An 18,227-nucleotide genomic window follows, 5' to 3' on the forward strand; every position below is an offset into this window, starting at 1 on the left:
GGAAATGGCAACCCACTCCAATATTCTTGCCTGGAAAAATGCCATGGATGGAAGAGCCTGGTAGGCTACAGTCCACGGGGTCTCAAAAAGTAGGACACAACTGAGTGACTTCACTTTCACTTTCAAGTGGAACAAAAGAGGGCCATTGAATACAAACTATAAAAGAGACATAATTTGCATTAATGCTTCTAACAAAGATTGGAATTCTGTTCAAAATTAGGATTTACACAATTGTATGGTGGACTTGAAATGGAAATCCTGACCCATAGCATTATAATTAGTGCCTTTAGCTTGCTGGTTATAATTTTGCAGATATTGACCCTCCAATGAAAGTTCACTTTAGCACCACAGTGTTACCTCTAATGTAAAACCCTCATAGATACCAGAATCATCTGATTCTGGTTTTAACTATCATATGTCCTGAAGTCTTGAGGAGTGTTTTTCACCTTCTGCTGAGAGTTTCTCATTGTGAGGTGGCACATGGTGCTATAGGGGCTAGAACCAATGAGCTGTTTGCTGCCAGATGTGCTTCTGAAGGGATTCATTCCACTGAATTTAACTCATGCCTGGAAAGACTTGGAGTGATGGAACCAGTTGACCTCCTACAGAGAATCTGAGATTGAGCCATTAAAATTGCTGTAGCAAAAAATGCAATGTATGAGATTGCCTTGTTCTGAATTTTCATATGTTTCATGCAAATCTGTGATAGCCAGTAACTCAACATAGAAATACCTATTTATCTACAAATAATAGTGTCATCTCAGTGCTTCCAAGCACTGAAAATACATATATAAATATTTACACACATGTGTATATGTGTGCATATATTTTTGATACAGAAAATCCAGTTTATCTGCGGCAGAATTTCTCATTTACAGAAACTGAGACATTAAATGTTTTAAAGTATGAAGTTTACTGTAATTTTTATACAGTATAGCGATGAATACACTCATACATTCATGTGCCTGCAGTTCAGTAGAATACAATCTGAACTGCATGAAATCAGCCATGATTTATTTTTTTAATGTCCATATTTAATAACTATTTAACATTTTAAGGAAAAATATTTAACAAGGAAATTATTGTATCTCTATATTTTGTATTCTGGGATCCATTAAAATGAGCATCAGGGTAGATACGAGAAAAAGAGATTCTCTCCCCTAACAGCCCTTAAATTATATGGTTCTAAAGCAACATTGTAATTCAGAATCATTCATGAAAGTTATTAAAAAGCTATAAGAATATTAAAGTCAATTCTCAATTCCTTAATATTTGGGCCGACTGAATAAGCATCTTCATATTCTCTATGTTTAGACACATCGGCAAGGGAACAAGTAACTTCTATCCTTCCTTAAAGGAAAGTAACCTTTTTAAGGACTAGAAAGGCAAATCTGATGAACACACCTAATAGCAGGCACTACTTTAATGGCCTTTTGATTCCTCTAAGACAGATATGGTCTGACACACAAGGCTGTTCACAGTAGGAATCCAATTACCTTCCTAACATTCTGCCCTGCATTCCGGATATAAGAAAATGTTCAATTCACCAAACAGGTGATGAAATCTAATGTTATTGGTCTATGAGCTACCTGTAATGCCCTTTCTTATTTTGTCCTCTAGCCAGTTTCCTCCTTTCGTTCAAGCATGACTGCCTAGTCCTGTGTCAGTGGACCCAGTGCACGACTTTCATGTTGCAATCATGCTGCAGAACTCATACTTCTTTTCAGTTCAGTTCAGTTCAGTCGCTCAGTCCTGTCTGATTCTTTGTGACCCTATGGACTGCAGCATGCCTGACTTCCCTGTCCATCACCAACTCCCAAAGCTTGCTCAAACTTACGTCCATCAAGTCAGTGATGCCATCCAACCATCTCATCCTGTGTTGTCCCCTTCTCCTCCTGCCTTCAATCTTTCCCAGCATCAGGGTTAGATACTTCTTTTAGCACCAGGAATGTTATGCTGTAATGTTTTGCACATGTATTTATCTTTTTCATTAGACAACAATTGTTCAAGCTCAGAGTCAGTGTCTCAGTCATCTTTATATGGTCAATGCTTTAAATATACATGCCTAAACATATATGTGCATATATATGTGTATATATTTATATGTATAATACTATATAGTAAATGTGTAGTAAGGACTCTACTGAATCAGATTTAATTTGAAAATATCTTTACAAAGATAATGAATCAGTAGATTTAATTTTAAAATATCTTTACAAAAATAGTGAGTCCTTTAAATGAAGCTTTTATCCCATAATAATTTCCATAAATGGAATGGTTATCTTTACCTGTCAACATGGATAAGCTATAGTACCCATTCTTTAATAATACACTAGTCTAGGATTTTTTAATATATAAAAGTAGTTGACGACGCTATTAACATTTAGAATCAGTTGACATAAAGTGAAACAGACTACCCTCCATAATGTGGGTGAGTCTTTTCCAATAATTTGAGGATCTTGAAAGAAGAGTTTCTTAAAAAGGAAGCAATTCTTCTTAAACACTGCAACATATAAACCTTACCTGAGTTTCCAGACTGCTGGTCCTCCCCACAGATTTTGGATTTAAGATTGTGAGAACTGTTAGCTGAATTACCATTCTGTTAGCTAATACTGAAAATTTCAGACATGCCAGATTCCCACAAGTGCTTGAGCCAATTGCTTAAAATGAATACTTCTTTAGATAGATATACAGACAATAGATAGATGGATAGATAAATATATAGATATACATAGAGATATATTTCTTAGCAATTCCATTTCTCTGGAGAATTCTAACAGTAAATTTATTTTTATTGATGATGGCTTAATATTTAAAAATGGTCAGCCCAACAGGAAATGTAAAGCAGTCTTCTCAATCACTTTATTTTGAATATTAAACAAGATTTTGAAACATAAATAATATCTATCCTTTGAAATATTTTAAAAAAATCATAGGTGAAAGTAAAATAAAAATGTCATATTTATAAAATATGTCATGGTTAAAGAGTAAAAAATATAAGCCAATGTAAATCTTGCTTAAGTTTCCTTATATGTCCATGTTAATGTTTAAATCTAAGCATTGAATTAGATAGAGGATTAAATAACTTAAAGATGTCATAATGAAATAAACTACTTTTAATATGGTTTTTATTGATAAATGGGCATAGATTTTTTTATGCCTTCACAATGTGTTCTTTGGTGGAATACCTTTATGAAATAAAAAGAAAATAAGTATTCCTTTTAATAGATATATGTCCTCTGGAAATGCTCAGAGCAATAGAAGTTGGAGTATGCAGAATAATGCCTATCCCCAGTCTCCTCCAAACATATGTTCACATTCTAATCACCAGAATTTGTCATTATATTGCTCTCTATGGAACAAAGGATGTTGCAAATGTGATTAAGTTCCTCAAGATGCTTAAGTTAGTTTGGGTCCAGTTTAGTCACATGAATCTTTAAAAATGGAGAACCTTTTCTAACATGATCAGAGGGAGACTTGACTAGGGAAGATGATCAGACAAAGGCAAAAGCACTGGCTTTGAAAATGAAGAAAGTTGGCCATGAGCTCAGGAATATGGGTGGCCTCTAAAAACTTTGCTGTTCAGTCACTAAGTCATGTCTGACTCTTTGTGAATCCATGGACTGCAGCCCGCCAGGTTTCCCTATAGGCCACTATCTCCCAGAGTTTGCTTAAATTCATGTCCACTGAATAGGTGATGCTACTTAACCATCTCATTCTCTGCCACCTTCTACTTTTGTCATCAATCTTTCCCACCATCAGGGTCTTTTCCAATGAGTAAGTTCTTTGCATTAGGTGACCAAATTATTGGCGCTTCAGCTTCAGCATCAGTCCTTCCAGTGAATATTCAGGGTTGATTTCCTGATCAACCCTGGTTAATCAGCCCTGGTTAAATTTACTGGTTTGAAAGTCCAAGGGACTTTCAAGAAGCTTCTTCAGTACTGCAGTTTGAAAGCATCAATTCTTTAGTGCTGAGCCTTCTTTATGATCAGACTCTTATATCCATATATGACTACTGGAAAAACCATAGCTTTGACTAGACAGACCTTTATTGGCAAAGTGATGTCTTTGCTTTTCAATATGCTGTCTAGGTTTGTCAGAGCTTCTTCCAAGGAGCAAGCGTCCTTTAATTCCATGGCTGCAGTCACCATCTGCAGTGATTTTGGAGCCAAAGAAAATAAAATCTGTCTCTGCTTCTAATGTTCCCTCTTCTATTTGCCATGAAGTGATGAGGCTGGATGCCACAGTCTTAGCTTTTTTTTTTTTTGAGTTTTAAGCCAGCTTTTTCACTCTCCTCTTTCACTTTCATGAAGAGGTTTTTTAATTCCCCTTTGTGTTCTGCCACTAGGGTGGTATCATTTGCATATCTGAGGTTGTTAATATTTCTCCCAGCAACCTTGATTCCAGCTTGTTTCATCCAGCCTGGCATATTGCATAATATACTCTGCATATGTGTTAAATCAACCACATGGGGATATACAGCCTTGATGAACTCCCTTTCTGATTTTGAATAAGCCAGTTCCTTTTTTTAATTTTTTTTTCTGGAACCAGTCAGTTGTTTCATGTAAGCTTCTAACTGTTGCTTTGACCACATACAGGTTTCTCTTTGGACAGGTAAAATGGTTTGGTATTCCTATCTCTAAGAATTTTCCACTTTTTGCTCTGATCTGCACAGTCAAAGGCTTTCACACAGTCAGTGAAGCAGAATTTTTTCTGGAATTCCCTTGCTTTCTCTGTGATCCAACACATGTTGGTAGTTTGATCTCTAAAAGCTGGATAATATGAAATAGATTCTTCCCAGAACCTCCAGAACAAAATGTTGTAGGTGCTGACACCTTAATTTTAGGACAGTGAAGCCCATGTCAGACTCCTAAAGAAATGGAGAATAATACATGAGCATTGCTTTAAGCCAAAAAGACTGTGGTAATTTATCACAGAACCATTAGAAAACTATATACAGGCTTTCATAATAATTATGATATGGACACATATCCATAAAATTTAAATACAAAAGAAAGAAACACAAGGTTAATTTTGAAAGTATCTTTCCATATTCTGCAACATTGGGATCCCAAAGTAAGCCATCTAGAACTTCCCTTTCTCTGCACAGTTTAAATAAGGCCCTGAACACTTGAGAACATATTTGGCCACACCCTGATGGTCTACCACCAGCAGGCAATTGTGAGCACACCTCAAATACTTTAGCTGGTGATTGTGTACAGCTGCAACTTCATGAAATTATTATTTCCATGAAGTAGACCTCAGTTCAGAACTGTAGCCAATTTATTTGCACTATGGGACATTATTTGAGGAAAAATAGAAATATTGGACTTCATAATACAACCTTCCTTCCCTAAATTATCACAGGCTGAAGTTATTATTATTATTTTTTTTAATTTTATTAAGTATAGTTGCTTTTTGGGGCTTCCCTGGTGGCTCAGACAGTAAAGTGTCTGCCTACAATGTGGGAGACCTGGGTTCGATTCCTGGGTTGGGAAGATCCCCTGGAGAAGGAAATGGCAATCCATTCCAGCACTCTTGCCTGGAAAATCCCATGGATGGAGGAGCCTGAAAGGCTACAGTTCATGGGGTCTCAAAGAGTCGGACACGACTGAGTAACCTATGGTATACCTATGGTATGGTGTAATTGCTTTACAATGTTGTGCTAGTTTCTCTTGTAGAGCAAAGCAAATCACCTATACATACACATATGCTCCCTTTCTTTTGGATTTCCTTCTCATTTAGATCACCACAAAGCATTGAGTAGATTTTGCTGTGTTATATAGCAAGTTTGTGTTAGTTATCTATTTTATACATAGTGTTGTATATATATCAGTCCAATCTCCCAATTCATCCCACCCCCTTTTCCTCTTATGGTGTCCATACATTTGTTCTGTATGTCTGTGTCTCTGTTTCTGCTTTGAAATAGATTCATCCATACCATTTTTCTAGATTCTACATACATGTGTTAACATATGATATTTGCTTTTCTCTTTCTGACTCACTTCACTCTCTATGACAGTCTCTAGGTCCATCCATGTCTCTGCAAATGGCACAATCTTGTAGTTTTTTATGGATGAGTAATATTTCATTGTGTGTGTGGGTATATATATATATAGCTTCCCTATCCATTCTTCTGTTGATGGACATTTAGGTTACCTCCATGTCCTGGCTACTATAAATAATAATGCAATGACTTTTGGAGCGCATATTTATTTTGGAATTATAGTTTTCTCTGGGTATATTTCCAAGAGTAGGATTGCTGAGTCGTATGTTAGTTTTATTTTTAGTTTTTTAAGAAAGCTCCATACCATTCTCCATAGTGGCTGCATCAATTTACATTTCCGCCAACAGTGTAAGAGGGCTCCTTTTTCTCCACATCCTCTCTAGCATTTACTGCTAGTAGTTTTTTTGATGATGGCCATTCTGACAAGTGTGAGAGGTAGATCTGCAGTGGCACTGGTCACAGGTGTAATATCCAAGTGAAATGCTAGCTTAGGGAAGCACAGCGAATTCATCTACATGAATAAGTAGCATGTGGAGCTACTAAAGAATGATGCTGAAGATAGCTTTTTCAAAAGTATTAGTTTTGTAAAAATAAGGAAAAATAATCCTTGACTAAGTATTGAATGAATAACTAAACTATAAATTATTCACTGAAGAAGTGTTGTTATAAGCTATTCTGTTCCCTAGAAGAAAATGAGTCAAAGATTTCCTTTGTAAAAGGGAGATATAGTTTGTCTTACCACACAGTTATTTTGAGTACAAAATTCAATAAAGATAAGATGTTTGAAATAATATACATGTGGAAAAGCATACTTTAGCAAAAATAGCAAGGCTGCTGAAGGAAAGAAGAAATGAAAGAAAAATCTTATGCCATTTATAATGGTAATTTATAAAATATTTGAAAGGATTCAAAAATAAAAATAGCTAGCAACATAGATGTCCATCAGCAGATGAATGGATAAGAAAGCTGTGGTACATATACACAATGGAGTATTACTCAGCCATTAAAAAGAATACATTTGAATCAGTTCTAATGAGGTGGATGAAACTGGAGCCTATTATACAGAGTGAAGTAAGCCAGAAAGAAAAACACCAATACAGTATACTAGCACATGTATATGGAATTTAGGAAGATGGTAATGATAACCCTGTATGTGAGACAGCAAAAGAGACACAGATGTATAGGACAGTCTTTTGGACTCTGTGGGAGAGGACGAGGGTGGGATGATTTGGGAGAATGGCATTGAAACATGTATAATATCATATATGAAACGAATCACCAGTCCAGGTTTGAGGCATGATACTGGATGCTTGGGGCTGGTGCACTGAGACGACCCAGAAGGATGGTACGAGGAGGGAGGAGGCAGGGGGTTCAGGATGGGGAACACATGTATACCTGTGGTGGATTCATGTTGATGTATGGCAAAACCAATACAATATTGTAAAGTAATTAGCCTCCAATTAAAATAAATAAATTTAAATTAAAAAAACTCTTTGGTTCAGTCTTTCAAATATTGAGAGTTCAAGAAAAATTCATTGCCAGCATGATCTATGCATTGTTACTCTCCAGCATTCTCTGAGAGTTTTGCACCTGCACTGTACACTAAAGCAAAATGAGAGACCCATTCAATTTTTTATATCAAGTATCTGCATTAAAATTTTTCAAAAAGGTATGGTTAATGCAAATAATACATTTCAATTAATTCACTAAACCCAGATTATTTTGACATGGAATCGATGCTTAAATTACTCTCCATGTATTTTACCTTTTCCTTTACTTTGTCTATAAAATATGGTGGGTAGATAATATTGGACCACATTTCAGGTACCTAATAACCACAAGTGGTTAGTGGTTACTATATTTGCAAGAATAGTTCAAAATGCAATGCTTTTACCATCTTTGGTTGAGGAAAACAGCTGGTCATCCAGTGCAAAATTTTATCCATTTGATTTCTAAGAAAGCAACTTGATATATTCTCATCCAGGGATCATCAGTCTGTGGGGGAGGTATGGACAGTTCCGAGCACTGACATCCCTTCACAGCTTCACAGCTTCAACTAGTCATTCCGGTTTATTCTAGTTTGTTTTGTTTCTATATCATTCTTTTTGAATAGGCTTTCCTTGATTATATATATATATATATATATATATATATAATTATGTATATATAATTATATATATTTGAGATTATATATATAAATATCAAAAACAATGCTTTAAGGCATTGATTGCAAAACAAAATGCAGACTCAGAAAGAAGCACATGGATATCATATACTTAGGGCCTGTATAATATTTTATGATTATTTTTTCACATCAACAAATATATCTGTAGCTTCTTTAAAAAATGACACATTCTTTGCCTGCCTGCTTCTGTCATTCAAAGGCTCCTTTACCCCAGTACTATCTTATACTAACCTTCGATATTCATTTGCATCACCTATCAAGTTCCTGCAGAAAATGAATTCTTTACTCTGTGCTCTAATTAAAGTAATTATAGGTAGTTTTCAAGATCAGATGCCCAGAATATCTGCTCATATAAAGAGAAAGTCCACAATTATTGTTCATCCAGGTACTTGAACAACAATTAATAGTACAACTGGCCAGGAAATCTCAAATTTTATCACAATCAAGCACAGAAGCGAAGTGAAGTTGCTCAGTCGTGTCCGACTCTTTGTGACCCCATGGACTGTAGCCTACCAGGCTCCTCCCTTCATGGGATTCTCCAGGCAAGAGTACTGGAGTGGGTTGCCATTTCCTTCTCCAGGGGATCTTCCCGACCCAGGGATCGAACCTGGGTCTCCCGCATTCCAGGCAGACGCTTTAACCTCTGAGCCATCAGGGAAGGTAGCAATCCAGCTATATGTATCTGATTATAAATGAATACTAAATAAAACAATGCCATTTACCATCTAGTTCTACTTTACAAACTGAATTGCTAAAATCCAAGGAAAATAATTATTACACTAACATAATTTCAAGGTAAAAAGGCCCCTATATAACTGAGAATTTCATTAGTAAGGAGAAATTTCAATTCTGGCCAAGGGAGAGTAACAAAGAAAGGATTTGCTTTCATCTGAAAAAATCTAAAAATCAGAAAAAAGTAAAATGTAGTTTTAAGGCCACCAGGCATTGGACAATGATGGATAGCAAACCATGAGATATAGAAACAACTAGAAGAGTGCTACTGTCATCTTTAATCAATGCCTTGAGTAGGTTGGCTTCATACCCAAGAAACAGAGTCCAATATTTAGTGCAATGCCCACTGTCACTTTCTTTAAATTCTTAGTAATGTTTGAAAAAGGGCTCTTGTACTTTTCTTTTTGCAGAGAGCCTACAAATTATGTAACTAGTTCAGTCTTAAGACTTCCTGTATCACAGTACAGAATGACGGATCTCAGATAGGGTTTAATGGATTCCCCATTTTTAAAAGAAGGAACAGAAAGGGCAGGGAGACAGAAGCGGCTAGAATTGACAACGTAAGATACCAGAGAGAAGAGTTACACACAGGTAAAGAACTCCTGAAAATCACAGATGGCCCCATTTGAGTATTTAGCAGACATATGAAACAACTGCAGGAGGCTCAGGAAGAAAAGCCTGAGAGAACCAGTGGAAATACCGATCTGATCTCACACCTGTCTGAGAATGGTGACAATTTTCAGCACTCAGAGTTGAAACCAACACAGTTCATGAGGCACTGGACTTAAACTTCAGATAAAGTTTTCTCTGGTCCAAGCTAACAAAAGTGAAAAGCAAGCCCAAATAGATCAGACTATTTTCAAGTAACTTTAATGAATCTCAGAACAAAGCACAAAATTATTTGAAAGAGTACAAAATAAAATTCAGCTTCTTGTAAAATTAGAGTCACAGTATCTGGTATTTAGTTAAAAATTACCAGGTATGCAAAGAGGTAGGGTAATTCTCTCCCTGAGGAAAAGCATGATCTGTCAATCAAAACACATGCAGAATTGACACATATGCTGTTTTAATAGATAAGGACATTAAAAGCAATTATCATAACTGTATTAGCAATTATTATACCTGTATTTCAGATATCCAAGCAACTAGAGGAAGGAATGAACAGTTTTAAAGAGACATAGAAGGTATAAAAATGGAGCAAATAAAACTTTAAGCATAGAAAACCGCAATATTCAAGATGAAAAATATAGTGGTTAGGGACAGGGTTTTCATCAGGTTAGACACTGCAGAAGAAAACATTATTGAATTTAAAGACACCACAAAAGAAACATTCTGAAACAAAGCACTGAGATACAATATAAATAATAATATAAGAATCAGAGAGGCTTTACAATTGCAAAGAAGTTGCTATATATGTAAGTAGAGTTATCAAAGGAAAAGAATGGGGAAAAAAAAAATTCAATTTTGTTTCACAGTGCAAATTAAACCTCTTACAGGGAAATGATTTATGCCAATTCTGCTGATAAGTCTTGACCAGAACTGATCATTTGATCCTACAAGGGGACCATTTAGAATTTTATGCTTCAAAAAAAAAAAAAAAAGATCTGTTCATGTTTAACGAACAAAATAATGACTATCGCACTGAGGTTCTTCATTATGATATAGTTAAATTCAAATTTTATTTGAATTTCTTGGTGCAATATTTAGAGAGGTAGAGTAACACTAGTTTCTATAACAAATACTTTCTACAGTTTCAGTAACAACAAGATCAGGGCTGTCTTTCTGTTATGAAATACTTACAGCAGCTGTTGCTTTCCTTTAACTGCTCTCTCAACACTTGAAAGTTCAAGGATTTCGACTATTTCTTTTTTGTATTTCTGAATTTCCTTAGGGCTTCAGATAATTTTCATCCAGGTTTAAAGAAAAAAAAAAAAAAAAAAACAGGTAGAAAAGGCATCCATGCTTCTTAGCTCACTTGGCCAGAAAATAATCCACATCATTTCCATTAATATTCTAGTGGATATGGCTCCAACTTATTGCAGGGGATTAAAGAAGTGTAGTTTTCATTACAGTTTTGTAAAGTTTAACCATTGTTTTAATAAGTGTCTTTTTGAAAATCAGAAACAAAAGGAATTATTTTGTGACATACACTAGGATACAACAGTATACTTCCAACTTAAGATTGGACATCCACAATATAGGAGGTTCTGGAATGGAGCTGGAACACCTAGGTAATTGTCCTTTCTATCTCATTTTCTTTTGTGTGCTTTTCTTTTTTCAGTATTTCTTCTGTTCTGACTTCAGACTATCCATCCTACATGGTGATAAAAGCAGTCTCAGAGTCTAATTTTCACCTTTGATAGAATCCCACACCAGAGAAAAAATGATTCCTGGTTATTCTTATTCCAAATTGCAAAAGCCTTGATGAAGGGCTCTATTTGGTCCAATGGAGTCAGGTACTTACTACTGGACATACATTTGACCAAAAGAACATGGCATATAAAAACAGGAGTGTACTCTTATTAACTGTACTTTTTAGTGTAGTGCTTAAAAAGACAGGAGTGATTCCAGAAGTTAGAAAAGAATTCATGGTTAGGACAAACAACAGCAAAAAGGAACCTGTTTTTTTCTGGTGATCTTTTCTCTCCTTTTGAAATGATTTCTCCCACTAAGAAATCCTGATACCTACCCAGCACCCAATCAGTAATCATGGCCAAATTATGCAATTCAGCAACTGAGAATGTTTTCCTCAAGTTCTCTACCCCAATTTTCCTCATTCTTCTCTGTCATTGAAGGCAACAGAACCACTCTTTAACAAAGTGAATTCCAGCTTCCTGCTATTTTAGTGAGATTGTGTGTACTTGTTCAGTTATATGTGACTCTTTGAGACTCTGTGGAATGTAGCCTGCCAGGCTCCTCAGTCGATGAGATAGTCCAGGTAAGAATATTGAAGTGCTTTGCCATGCCCTCTCCAGCGGATCTTCCTAACCTAGGGATCAAAACTGCTTCTCCTGAGTGTTCTGCACTGCACGTGGATTCTTTACCCTGAACAGCCACTGGGGAAGCCCCTAGTGAGATATTATCTATACCTACATCTTTCATTACACCTCATTTCCTTTAGTTTAAGGAACTATTTTTTAAATTTGAATTTATTATTTCTATTCCATCTTTGCATGAAATGTTCCCTTGGAATTTCTAATTTTCTTGAAGAGATCTCTAGTCTTTCTCATCCTATTGTTTTCCTCTATTTCTTTGCACTGAACACTGAGGAAAGCTCTTATCTCCCCATGCTATTCTTAGGAACTCTGCATTCAAATGGGTATAACATTCCTTTTCTCCTTTGCTTTTCTCTTCTCTTCTTTTCACAGCTATTTGTAAAGCCTCCTGAGACAACCATTTTGCCTTTTTGTATTTCTTTTTCTTGAGGATGGTCTTGATCCCTGTCTCCTGTACAATGTGACAAAATCCAATCCATAGTTCATCAGGCACTCTATCTATCAGATCTAGGCCCTTAAATATATTTCTCACTTCCACTGTATAATCATAGGGGATTTGATTTAGGTCATACCTGAATGGTCTAGCAGTTTTCCCTATTTTCTTCAATTTAAGTCTGAATTTGGCAATAAGAGTTCATGATCTGAGCCACTGTCAGTTCCTGGTCTTGTTTTTGCTGACTAGATAGAGTTTCTCCATCTTTGGCTGCAAAGAATATAGTCAATATGATTTCAGTGTTGGCCATCTGGTGATGTCCCTGTGGAGAATCTTCTATTGTGTTGTTGGATGAGGGTGTTTGTTATGACAAGTGGGTACTCTTGGCAGAACTCTATTAGCCTTTGTCCTGCTTCATTCTGTATCCAAGGCCAAATTTGCCTGTTATTCCAGGTGTTTCTTGACTTCCTACTTTTGCATTCCAGCCCCCTATAATGAAAAGGACATCTTTTTTGGGTGGTAGTTCTAGAAAGTCTTGTAGGTCTTCATAGAACCATTCAACTTCAGCTTCTTCAGTGTTACTGGTCAGGCATAGGCCTGGATCACTGTGATATTGAATGATTTGCCTTGGAAATGAACAGAGATCATTCTGTTGTTTTTGAGATTGCATCCAAGTACTGCATTTCTGACTCTTGTTGACCATGATGGCTACTCCATTTCTTTTAAGGGATTCTTTCCCACGGTAGTAGATATAAGGGTCATCTGAGTTAAATTCACCCATTCCAGTCCATTTTAGTTTGCTGATTCCTAAAATGTTGATGTTCACTCTTGCCATCTCCCGTTTGAACCCTTCTAATTTGCCTTGTTTCATGTACCTAACATTCCAGGTTCTTATGCAATACTGCTGTTTACAGCATTGGATCTTGCTTCTGTCACCAATCATGTCCACGACTCGGTGTAGTTTTTGCCTTGACTCTGTCTCTTCATTCTTTCTGGAGTTATTTCTCCACTGATCTCCAGTAGCATATTGGGCACCTACTGAACTGAGGAGTTCATATTTCAGTGTGCTATTTTTTGCCTTTTCATACTGTTCATGGGGTTCACAAAGCAAGAATACTGAAGTGGTTTGCCATTCTCTTCTCCAGTGGATCACGTTTTATCAAAACATTTCATGCAAAGATGGACTATTTCATGCAAAGATGGGATCAATAAAGGATAGAAATGGTATGGACCTAACAGAAGCAGAAGATATTAAGAAGAGATGGCAAGAATATACAGAAGAACTGTACAAAAAAAGATCTTCACAACCCAGATAATCACGGTGGCATGACCACTTTCCTAGAGCGAGACATCCTGGAATGTGAAGGCAAGTGTGCCTTAGGAAGCATCACTACAAACAAAGCTAGTGGAAGTGATGGAATTCCTATTGAGCTATTTAAAATTATGAAAGATGACACTGTGAAAGTGCTGCACTCAAAATGCCAACAAATTTGGAAAGCTCAGCAGTGGACACAGGACTGGAAAAGGTCAGTTTTCATTCCAATCCCAAAGAAAGGCAATGCCAAAGAATGTTCAAACTACCTCACAATTGCACTCATCTCACATGCTAGTAAAATAATGCTCAAAATTCTCCAAGCTAGGCTTGGAGAATACACGAACTGTGAACTTCCAGCTATTCAAGCTGGTTTTAGAAAAGGCAGAGGAATCAGAGATCAAATTGCCAACATCTGGTGGATCATCAAAAACATAAGAGAGTTCCAGAAAAACATCTATTTCTGGTTTATTGACTATGCCAAAGCCTTTGACTGTGGGGATCACAATAAACTGTGGAAAATTCTTCAAGAGATGGGAGTACCAGACCACCTGACCTGGCTCTTGAGAAACGTGTATACAGGTCAGGAAGCAACAGTTAGAACTGGACATGGAACAACAGACTGTAGGAAAGGAGGAAAAGGAGTAAATCAAGGTTGTATATATACAACCGGCTTATTTAACTTCTATGCAGAGTACATCATGAGAAATGCTGAGCTGGATGAAGCACTAGCTGGAATCAAGATTGCCGGGCGAAATATCAATAACCTCGGATATGCAGATGACACCACCCTTATGGCAGGAAGTGAAGAGGAACTAAAAAGCCTCTTGATGAAAGTGAAAGAGGAGAGTGAAAATGTTGGCTTAAACCTCAACATTCAGAAAACGAAGATCATGGCCTCTGGTCCTGTCACTTCATGGGAAATAGTTGGGGAAACAGTGGAAAAAGTGTCAAACTTCATTTTTATTGGATCCAAAATCACTGCAGATGGTGACTGCAGCAATGAAATTAAAAGATGCTTACTCCTTGGAAGGAAAGTCATGACCAACCTAGATAGCATATTCAAAAACAGAGACATTATTTTGCCAACAAAGGTCCATCTAGTCAAGGCTCTCATGTTTCCAGTGGTCATGTATGGATGTGAGAGTTGGACTGTGAAGAAGGCTGAGTGCCAAAGAATTGATGCTTTTGAACTGTGGTGTTGGAGAAGACTCTTGAGAGTCCCTTGGACTTGCAAGGAAATACAGCCAGTCCATCCTAAAGGAGATCAGTCCTGGGTGTTCATTGGAAGGACTGATGTTGAAGGTGAAACTCCGATACTTCGGCCTCCTGATGCAAAAATCTGACTCATTGGAAAAGACCCTGATGCTGGGAAGGATTGAGGGCAGGAGGAGAAGGGGACAACAGAGGATGAGATGGTTGGATGGCATCACCGACTCGATGGACATGGGTCTGGGTGAACTTAGGAAGCTGGTGATGGACAGAGAGGCCTGGTGTGCTGTGGTTCATGGGGTCACAAAGAGTCGGACATGACTGAGCAACGGAACTGAACTGACATTAGTCACATAATTTTAAAAAAAGTAAAAACACAAAAGTCCTATTAATCTCATTTGTTGACTGTCAATTTTATTCCCTCTGTATATGCACATTGCTACCACTTTATTGAAGAAATTCTTCATTTCTCAGGATTACTTTATATTAAAATTAATATTGCTAACCTTGACCTGCTTCCTGGTCAGAAAAGCCTGAACACTATCATCAGACTATTCCTTTTAAATCACAGCGCAGATATTTCACATTTGATTTAAAAATTTTAGAAATATACTCTTGTGTTTAGCATTAAGTCCAAATGTTTATTTGTATATATAAAGCCATACTTATTCTGGGACCTGCCTAGCTATTCCATCATCTACTATAGCATGCTCGCTCCATCCCATGCTGTACCAACTTGATGTTTATACTGATTACTGTAACTTCTTAGATTTCAATATTTAAATTAAAACATCAGCTCCTTTATCCAATTATTTTACTTTTCAATAATTCAATTTTATCCTGCATACTCCAACTAAAGTAGAATGATCACCCTCTGCTTTGATGCCATGTATACCTGTCTTTTTGTATAAGGTCTTTAAGTTTCAATGCCTTATTCAGTTGTAGGTTTAGCTTCATTCTCTAGAATTAAGACCCTTAAAGCTAGGGGTCATATATTATTCATCTATGTATTATGCTTGTGTCCAATGAAGTGATGAATTGATACTATAGCTTCCAAAATATTAATTCCATATAAAAAGAGAAAATATAATAGTGGAAAGTCATGATTTTTAAAGATGAAATTTCAAACATCAGGAATTATTTTGTTAATGATATTCTCAGATTAGATAATGGTCTGCATTTATCCATATATAAGTAAACACCTACATTTTACTCAGTTAGATCACATTATAACTTTCATGGGTCTCTTTAAAAATCTGATCTTCAATAGCTATTCTCAAGGTCCAATCCCTAAACTGCAGGATCACCGCCATCATACAGTGCTTCAGGTATTTCTGATGTCCCAGTGTTTGAGAACTACTGTAAAGGTTAGGGAAAGAGTTCGTGTTTGTTGCCTGATTTGCTTGTTTTCCTTTATATCTTGTACAGTGGTTGGGAAACAAAGCTCTAAATGTGAATTATAGCCAACATGCATCATTTGGGTACTATAAAGACCTGGTTTAATCTTTTGAACCTACATTCTTTAATTTATATGATGGGGTAAAATATTCCCTACCTCTAGAGTTGCTATGAATATTAAATAAGCTAATCCATAGAAAACGTCTACCACAATTCATGGAAAATATGCTTAGCACTATGCTTGCTAAGACATTTTGAATGTTTTTTTTTTTTTTTTTCTTTCTTTCTTTCCTTTTGATAATATTGCTGCTATTTCCATTATTGCTATCACTACTATGGTACTGTTTTTAATACCACTACTACCACTGCAATTAGTTTTACAGTTCTTAAAAAAAAATTGTGAAATGTTGTATTTAGTCTTATGTCAGAGAGGCGGGAACAGACTGAAAGAGGTAGATTAATAAGATCACACAATTATAAAGTGAAACCAGATTAAACGAGTCATTCTGGTGAAATCAGAGAACACAATTTTCATAGTAACTATTACTACATAAATAATTTGTATTTCACGTGAGGATGAAATACTTTAAGAAATGTTTAGAACACAATTGAAAAGGAAGTTTAATTATGTGATTTAAAAAAATCCAGATACTCTTAAATAATGCCAGGTTAGTGTCTTCTTAAAGAGCAGTAACTCAACAGGTCAAAGTGGAAATGCAGTTAAAATATGACAAGAAATATGCAATCCTTAAAGGCCTATTGATTTTTTTCTTTTGACATTTGTAGTTATGAATGTCAACACAAATTCCAGTATATGAAAGAAATAACATATTTTCCTCAATGATTCAGCTAACTTCTAATTTGAATGCCCATAGCATTGTGGTTTACTTTTCACTTTCATGCATTGGAGAAGGAAATGGCAACCCACTCCAGTGTTCTTGCCTGGAGAATGCCAGGGAGAGGGGAGCCTGATGGGCTGCCGTCTATGGGGTCACACAGAGTCAGACATGACTGAAGTGACTTAACAACAGCAGCAGCAACACTGTGGTCTAAGATTTTAACTCACTCAACTGAGAGTTTTTGCCCAACCTTGAGATTTTTGTTGGATTCACTTAATCATTGATGTAATATCTCAATAGGAAAATCTTGAGATTTTCTTCATCCCATCTGGTCTTCATTGAAATATTCCTCTTTCCTTTGTGCTGACTTTATTCAAATCCTATTATTTTTGCTGCTCTTTTTTCACACCAATGCTAGAGCCATAAACACTTTCTCTGGGTTCTTGGTCACCCTGGGGATGGAAATCCTTGGAACACTATTTATGTTCCTTATGTACTTAGCACTGAAAATTTCCATCCTCAGTTATGGTGGACAGAGAATAGCCTAAATGCTTTGGTATGACAGAGAGTGAACTACAGAGAGAACAAGGACAACAAAATCAATATTCATCACATGAAAAAAAAAAAAATTCAGCCACGTTTTTTACACATTGCACATTTCCTGTACTACTTCAAGGCTTAAATCATGTCCTTAAATCCACTCTCACTCTGGGGTCACCTAAGCCCTTCAGTTTTCCTTCACAAAACAAATGAATAGTAACCATTCAGCTGATAAGCTAACTCAGTTCACTTTAAAATGAAGTACACACAATTTTAATATCCATAATGTGTTTGGCAGCAATGAGAAAAGTTTGTATCACTAGAACAGATGTTAACATTTTTACCCTGTAGAAAGATGAGGAGAGACATATGGTGTTCACATTAGTGATTAAATCTTAAGAAGTTTAGAAAAAAAAAAATATTAAACACTCCTGCAAAATGGGATTAAATAATAGTTCATAGAGTCATGAGGAATTACTTGGAATGAACAGATAACAAAAAATGTAAGTTGAAACTGACAGACCTATCTCTAGTGTCATAAATAAGTTTGAAATGTCATAAAGTCCAAGTCTC

The 18,227-nt window shown here is 36.2% G+C and overlaps 1 non-coding gene across 1 annotated transcript; it reads right to left on the reverse strand.

The window, feature by feature from the left end:
• Positions 1–8,777: 8,777 nt before the first annotated feature.
• TRNAS-GGA (transfer RNA serine (anticodon GGA)) lies at positions 8,778–8,850 on the reverse strand. Its single transcript has one exon. It is a non-coding gene; the product is annotated as a tRNA-Ser (tRNA).
• Between the last annotated feature and the right edge of the window lie 9,377 nt (positions 8,851–18,227).

Source organism: Capricornis sumatraensis, chromosome 1 (genome assembly GCF_032405125.1).
Source record: "Capricornis sumatraensis isolate serow.1 chromosome 1, serow.2, whole genome shotgun sequence".
NCBI lineage: Eukaryota > Metazoa > Chordata > Mammalia > Artiodactyla > Bovidae > Capricornis > Capricornis sumatraensis.